Raw genomic sequence first — 8518 nt, 5'->3', positions numbered from 1 at the left:
TTGTGGGATCAAATCTGATTTATATCTTATACTACTTGCGAACGCGTATACTTGTGTGTAATATTAGCGCGTGTTTAGCGATTAACAAGTTTTTTGCACCACTGCCGGGGACTGCAGTGTTAATTATTAGTTTATGTGCTTTCCATTGATGGTCGTTAAAGTTCATTGACATGGACATTGTTACTTATTAATTTCTTTGTTTTATTTCAGGTGATCTAGCGAGGGTGTATGTATACGCGTTCGCGTACTCGTAAGAGAACACTGGATAAAGCTGAGGAAGAACTTGTGGTAGTTCGTAGGGAAGTTTTTGAGGAAGAAAATAAGGTAGAAGAAGAAGAGAAAGTTGAAGAGTCAATTGTAGTAGTTATGGGTGATAAAGCAGAAAATCTGAAGGCTTTAATGGACTATTCTAAGCCTAAGATTAAACATTCAGTCTAGCATCATTAGACCAGCCATCATGGATAACACTTTTGAGATCAAGTCAAGCACGATCCAGATGATACAGAACTCAGTTCAGTTTGGGGGTTCTCTTACCGAATACCCCAACATGAACATCGGGGATTTCATTGAGATCTGCGACACTTTCAAGTTCAATGATGTGACTGAAGATGCTATCAAGCTACGACTCTTCCCATTCTCTCTGAGGGACAAAGCTAAGTGCTGGTTACATTCTCTACCAGCAGGGTCTATCACCACTTGGGAAGATCTCACTCAAAAGTTTCTCACTAAATTCTTCCCCATGGCGAAAACTTTAACAATGAGGAATGCTCCTACCCAGTTCGCACAGTAAACTGGAGAATCTCTGTGTGAGGCTTGGGATCGATATAAGGAGATGTTAAGGAAGTGCCCCCACCATGGCATGCCTGATTGGATGATTATCAACTGTTTCTACAATGGATTGGGTGCTACTTCTAGACCCATGCTTGATGCAACATCAGGAGGAGCCTTATGGGCTAAGAGCTACGATGAAGCTTATGAACTTATTGAACTGATGGCTGCTAATGAGTACCAGAATCCTTCCCAGAGACTGACTCAAGGAAAAGTAGCAGGGATTCTGGAGTTGGATGCAGCAACTGCTATAGCTGCCCAACTTAAGGCTTTGACAATGAAAATGGATACTTTGGATAATTATGGAGTTAATCAAATCACTAGTGTCTGTGAGCTTTGTGCTGGTGCCCATGAGACTGATCAGTGCACAATTTTTAGTGAATCAGCTCAGTTCGTGAGCAACTTCCAGCGATCGCAGCAACCTATGCCAGCCACCTATCATCCTAACAACCGCAATCATCCTATTTTCAGTTGGAGCAACGCTCAGAATGCGGTTCAACAGCCTTATCAGCAGTATCCAGCTAAGCAGTACAACCCCCCTGGTTTTCAGCAACCGTAGTATGCACCAAAACAACAACTCCAGCTGTAACAAGCAAATGAAAAATCTGAATTAGAGGAGTTGAAGCTCATGTGCAAGAGTCAAGTTATTTCTATCAACACCTTGGAAAATCAGATTATGCAAATTTCCAATGCCTTGCTAAATCGTCAACCTGGTACATTGCCTAGTGACACTGAAGTTCCGGGAAAGAAGGAAGCTAAAGAGCAGGTAAAGGCAATCACTTTGAGGTCTGGGAAGGTTGCGAATCCCGTACAAACTCAAGAGTTAAATGAAGAAGTTGGGGCTAAGAAAGAAGAAAAGCAGCACGATGAAGAAGTGGAACCAAGGAAGACTACTGTTGAGCACACTCTTCCTGAGGGTAATACAGGGGAGAAACAGATATATCCTCCACCGCCTTTTGCTAAGAGGCTGCGGAACAAAAATCTGGACAAGCAGTTTGAGAAGTTTTTGGAGGTGTTCAAGAAACTTCATATCAACATACCTTTCGCTGAGGCTCTCGAGCAGATGCCTAGTTATGCAAAGTTTATGAAAGGTATTCTCTCTTGAAAAGTGAAGCTAGATGATTTAGAGACCGTCGCTCTCACAGAGGAATGCAGTGCTGTGCTGCAGCAGAAGTTGCCTCTGAAGCTTAAAGATCCAGGAAGCTTTACTATTCCATGTACTATTGGAAAAGTATCTTTTGATAGATGCTTATATGACTTGGGAGCTAGCATTAATCTGATGCCTTTGTCAATCTTCAAGCAGTTGGATCTACCTGATCCTAAACCGACGTATACGACTTTGCAGTTGGCCGACCATTCTATTACATATCTACGAGGTATTGTGGAGGATGTCTTGGTCAAGGTTGATAAACTCATCTTTTTTGCTGATTTTGTAATTCTTGATTTCGAAGAGGATAAGAATATTCCCATAATCTTAGGATGACCCTTCTTGGCAACGGGCCGAACCTTGATCGTTGTGTAGAAGGGTGAGCTTATAATGCGATTGCTGGATCAGGATATGACTTTCAACGTGTTCAATGCTATGAAATTTCCTACTGATAATGAGGAGTGCTTAAAAGTCGAGTTGGTAGATTCGGTGGTCACATCGGAACTTGATCAAATGCTAAGGTCTGAAGCCTTAGAAAAAGACTTATTGGGAAATTCGGACAGTGAAGATGATGAAGGTGATGAGCAATTGCAATATTTGAATGCTTCTCCCTGGAAGAGGAAGATCGATATGCCTTTTGAATCTCTTGGAATGGAAGAATTAAGAAAAGCTCCTAAACGCCTCAAGCCTTCTATTGAGGAAGCTCCTACTCTTGAGCTTAAGCCTTTACCTGAACGTTTGAGGTATGCTTTTTTAGGTGATGCATCCACTATGCCTGTTATTATTGCATCTGACCTTTCAGGTAGCGATGAGGAAAAGCTTTGGAGAATTCTGAGAGTTTTTAAATCGGCAATTGGATGGACTATAGCAGATATCAAGGGAATCAGCCCTTCTTACTTTTAGCATAAAATTCTACTAGAAGAAGGTAGCAAGTCTACCGTCGAGCAGCAAAGAAGACTTAATTCAATTATGAAGGAAGTAGTGAAGAAGGAAATTCTAAAGTGGCTAGATGCAGGGATTATCTACCCAATCTCTAACAGTTCATGGGTAAGCCCCGTTCAATGTGTGCCAAAGAAAGGTGGAATTACTGTGGTAGCAAATGAGAAGAATGAGCTTATTCCTACACGGACAGTCACGGGGTGGAGAGTCTACATGGACTATAGGAAGTTGAACAAAGCCACTAGGCAGGACCACTTTCCATTGCCCTTTATTGATTAGATGCTTGACAGCTTAGCTGGTCATGAGTATTATTGTCTTCTGGATGGCTATTCGGGTTAAAATCAGATTTGTATCACCCCAGAAGATCAGGAGAAGACTACCTTCACTTGTCCATTTGGTATTTTCGCCTTCAGACGAGTTTCTTTTGGTCTGTGTGGTGCACCAGCCACATTTCAGAGATGTATGATGGTCATCTTTTCTGACATGATTGGCTAGAATGTGGAGGTGTTCATGGACGACTTCTCAGTCTTTAGCGATTCTTTTGACGAATGCTTGCAGAATCTGGGACACATTTTCAAGAGGTATGTTGAGACCAATCTGGTTATCAATTGGGAGAAATGTCATTTTATGGTGCGTCAGGTCATTATTCTTGGGCACAAGGTTTCTAATAAAGGTCTAGAGGTGGACAAGACTAAGGTGGGGGTTATTGAGAATCTTCCTCCACCTATTTATGTTAAGGGAATTCGCAGTTTTCTTGGTCATGCGGGTTTCTACAGGCGTTTCATCAAGGACTTCTCAAAAATTTCAAAACCTTTGTGCATTCTGTTAGAGAAAGATGTTCCTTTTAAATTTGATGATGAGTGCCTTGCAGCATTTGAAATTAAAGAAGAGTTTAATCACGGCACTTGTCATAACCACACCTGATTGAAATGAGCCTTTTGAGATGATGTGCGATGCAAGTGATTATGCAGTTGGAGCAGTTCTTAGGCAGAGGAAGAACAACATATTTCATGTGGTCTACTATGCTAGTAAGACCCTCAACGGTGCTCAACTGAATTATACTACTACAGAGAAAGAACTTTTGGCTATTGTCTAGGGTTTGAGAAATTTCGATCTTATCTACTTGAGACTAAGGTGACAGTTTTTACTGATCACACTGTAATTTGATATATCGTCTCAAAGAAGGACTCGAAGCCTAGATTGATTAGATGGGTTCTTTTGCTCCAAGAATTTGAACTAGAGATCAAGGACAGAAAAGGAACTGAAAATCAAGTTGCTGATCATCTCTCAGGTTTAGAGAATTCTAATGCTACTTCATTGGATAAGACCTTGATAAATGAGTCTTTTCCCGACAAGCAGCTGTTCGGATTGTAATAAGAAGAGCCATGGTTTGCAGACATTGTGAACTACCTTGTGGGTAATATCATGCCTCCCGACTTATCTTATGCTCAAAGGAAGAAGTTTCTTCATGAAGTGAAGTGGTATATGTGGGATGAGCCGTTTCTTTTTTGCCAAGGAGATGACCAAATCATCAGGAGATGTATTCCTTACAGCGAAACGGGGGGGTCTTGAAAGATTTCCACTCAATGGCTTATGGAGGACATTATTGTGGAGAAAAGACAGCAGCTCGTGTTCTTCAAGCAGGATTCTTTTGTCCAATATTATTTAAAGATGCTCATCAGTTCGTTTTGAAATGTGATCGATGTCAACGTGTGGGTAATATGTCTAAAAAGGATGAGATGTCTCTTAATGTGCTTCTCGAGGTTGAGGTCTTCGATGTTTACTGAATTGACTTCATGGGGCCATTTGTCTCGTCTTACAACAATTATTATATCATGTTGGTGGTTGATTACGTGTCAAAATGGGTTGAAGTTAAGGCATTGCCAACAAACGATGCAAAAGTGGTGCTTAATTTTCTTAACAAGCAGATATTCATAAGGTTTGGGACTCTAAGAGTCATAATCAGTGATGAGGGGTCGCATTTTTTCAACCGCAAGTTCACTTCCATAATGAAAAGGTATAATATGAATCATCGCATTGCTACGGCTTATCATCCTCAGATAAATGGTCAAGCTGAGGTATCTAACACGGAGATCAAGCACTTTTTGGAGAAAGTAGTATGTCCAACAAGGAAGGATGGGTCTTTAAAGCTTGATGAAGCTGTTTGGGCGTATAGAACAGCATATAAGACTCTATTGGGAATATCGTCATTTCAGTCGGTTTATGGTAAGGGGTATCATTTGCCTATGGAGCTCGAGCATAAAGCTTATTGGGCTTTAAAGAAATTAAATCTGGATTTGGATGAGGCTGGAAAGAAGAGGATGCTTCAATTGAATGAACTTGACGAGTTTTGACTTCAAGCTTATGAGAACAATAAGATGTATAAGGAGAAAGTCAAGAGGTTGCACGATCGGGGTCTAGTGCTCAAGAAATTTGTGCCAAGGCAACAAGTTCTTTTATTCAATTCTCGTCTCCGTCTTTTTCCTGGAAAGTTGAAGTCAAGATGGTCAGGGCCCTTTATAATCAACATTGTGTTTCCACATAGAGGGGTGGAAATTTTTGAGAATGATCTGGGCCAAGCATTCAAGGTAAATGGTCAAAGGTTGAAGCATTATTATGGTGATACAGTAAACCGCGGGGTGGTTATTGCCGTTTTATTGTCCACTTGATCTCGAGATTCTACATCGAGCTAGCGACGTAAAAGAAGCGCTTCTTGGGAGGCAAACCAAGTGTGTTGTACATTAGCAGGTAGAGGAAGCAAGTAGAAAAGAGAAAAACACAAAAAAATCAAAAAAGGAAAAAATTTAGGGACAAGTACAGAAGTTGGGTGCGCCCGCGCTGTCCTTGCGCCCGCGCTGTCCTTGCGCGCGGCCGCGCCGTTTTTCCAGAAACCAAGCACGCCCGTGCTGTCCTAGCGCGCGGCCGCGCTGGGTCCCTGTTCAGAAAAAAATAAAACAGCAGTTTTATTAGAGAAAATCGGGATTTTAATTCCAAAATCAATTCTAACCCAATTTTTACTCTTCCACATCCCATAATTCCCTCTCCTAATCAATTCCATTATTCCCATGATTCCCATAATCAATTCCCACTTCTATTCCTTGTCAAATTCACACCCCTCCAACTATAAATACATACACTTGCATACAACTTCTTCACCAATCCACAAACTCTCAAACAAAAATTCTCTCTAAACACTTAAGCTTTTATTCTTTCTTTTTCAATCCCAATGGCACCCAAAAGAGAGAACTCAAGTTGGAAGCAGCGCCACCGATTCTTCTACTGTGAGTGGTGTGAGGCCAGGGTTCTCTACTCCTAAGGCAAAGGAGGAGTACACGAGGCTTCTCTCGAAGCCTATTGCTAAGAAGAGAGGATTTCTACCATCAGGGAACGATGGTAAGCTGTTGGATATGATTTTGAGGATGGGTTGGGTTCCTTTTTGTTAGGCTCCCGCTGGTGTGCCAATGAGTGTTGTGCGGGAGTTCTACGCCAATGTTAAGGCGGAGAAGAATGGTTTCACGGTGGTGAGAGGGAGGACTGTTGAGTACAGTGTCGAGGCTATCAGGACAGTGATTGAGCAGCCTGTGAGGAAGGTGGGCCAGGACACTTGAAACGATAAGACTCCTGAGGACTTCGAGTTAGATCTCATCATTGTTACTCTCTGTGTGCCTGAAACTCATTGGAAGTTCAAGAGGGGCACTACTGATTACTCCACATTCCCTGCTTCATGCATGAACAGGTATGCACGGGCTTGGAACTCATTTATTTATGCTAACATCATGCCATCTTCGCATGTGCATGAGATTACGGTGGAGCGTGCTCGTCTGCTTTGGGGTATTCTGTAGGGCGATTACATTGATTTGAGGATGGTGGTATATCAGGGGATCCTGAGGTTTTTAAGGGGAGGTACTACTGGGGCTATTCCTTATGCGTCCATTATGACGAAGTTGTGCGTGGCAGTTGGTGTTCATTTTCCTGCACATGAGCAGCTTCAGATTCCCAGTGCTTCTATTGATAGTTCTCCACTGCATAGCACGGTTGAGTGGTATGGAGGGAAGCCCGATCCTAAGGGGCTTGGTTACTCATATGATCATTTTCCAGGTGGTGTGCCGGAAGCATGTACAGCAGAGGGTTCTCAGCATGCCCGTAGAGCAGCTTGGAGAGCTTAGTATGGAGAGGAGGCTGGACCGTCAGGATCACAGCAGCAGCAGGAGGCAGCAGGAGTAGAGATGGGAGCTGGTTTGAGTTCGATGCAGTATAGGCATCTTGCAAGGAGGATGGATGCGATGCACGACATTTATAGTCATTTTGCACACGATCTCACACGGGCACTTGGGACTGCATTTAGAGCCACCGGACTTGACATTCAGTGGGCAGTTTTTGGTGAGGATTCCGTGTAACCACCTCCGGACACGCCTGACATTCCACCCCTTGAAGGTGAGGATTCTGATTCACAGTAGGTATGCATGATTCCTTACTATTACCTTCACTGAGGACAATGAATATTTTAAGTTTTGAGGTAGTAGTTGAAGGAATATAGTTTGTGTGAGTCTCATATAGTTTGCATGTTCATGATAGTTTTATTTCATATAGTTGCATATATTTTTCCATGTAGTTTTTTTTTAATATGATAGTTTTATGATAGTTTGTTCATATAGTTCATGCATTTGCATTATATCATGATTCCCTTAAATAATTTTTTTGATTAATTGGTGATATTGATGCTAGTGTAGTGATGTTATATTTAGTGATGTTGAGTCTTATTGGATTGATTTGCATGCTAAAGACACTTGTATTTCACTAGGTCTTATAGGTTTCTAGAGTTCTAGATCATGATTATGGTTTGTTGGTTTATCGAGGTTTAATCGCTTGTTTATATTTAGAATCTAGGATATTCTCTTAATAATAAAAGACATGGATATTTAAAAATTAGAGAAATTGGATTTCGTTGCGAGTTGTGTGTCTTTAGCCATCTCATATTTTTATGAGTAGTCTAGGGTTGAATGAGATGGAGCGAAACGCACTCATTCTGAAATTGAAAAAAATGAAAAAAAATGTAAAAATATAGGGAAAAAAAAGAGAATAAGTGTTATATATAATTGATCATGATTGGGCTCTTTAGTACTCGAGTTATTAAGTTCTTAGGGGACTTTGTGCCTAGTGACCTAAGGCTTCTATATTCTGGGATCCGCTAACCTAATGTTCGCTACATGGGTGCTATTGTGTAAGTCTTTTATGGACCTCACGCATTGCATGATCAAATAAGCATATTCAAGTTTGGGGGTGTGTTAAGTGACATTTATGACACTTATTTATGCTCTGATAAGCTTTGAGTTGGTGTATTTGTACTCAAGTTATTTGTGTTTTAACGTGTTTTCAAGTGTTTTTGTATTTCAGAAATTACTTCGTGAATCAGGTGAATTAACATTATTTTGATGCTAATATGGTGTTTAGGATGTGCTGGAATAAAATCTTGAAAGACTGGCTCGAAGCTGCAAGGAATAAAGAAGAAGAAAAAAAGAATTTTTGGCAGAAGGCAGGCGCGGCCGCACTGGTGTTGCTCGCGGCCGCGCCGGGAGAACAGAAAGTCAGCGCGCGGCCGCGCTG

The 8518-nt window shown here is 41.5% G+C and overlaps 1 non-coding gene across 1 annotated transcript; it reads right to left on the bottom strand.

Moving 5' to 3' along the window:
- Positions 1–754: 754 nt before the first annotated feature.
- Positions 755–861, bottom strand: LOC141687749 (small nucleolar RNA R71). Its single transcript, XR_012561233.1, has one exon. It is a non-coding gene; the product is annotated as a small nucleolar RNA R71 (small nucleolar RNA).
- Positions 862–8518: the final 7657 nt, after the last annotated feature.

This window comes from Apium graveolens, chromosome 9 (genome assembly GCF_009905375.1).
Source record: "Apium graveolens cultivar Ventura chromosome 9, ASM990537v1, whole genome shotgun sequence".
NCBI classification, from domain to species: domain Eukaryota; kingdom Viridiplantae; phylum Streptophyta; class Magnoliopsida; order Apiales; family Apiaceae; genus Apium; species Apium graveolens.
This window is presented reverse-complemented; position numbering and strand designations above follow the sequence as displayed.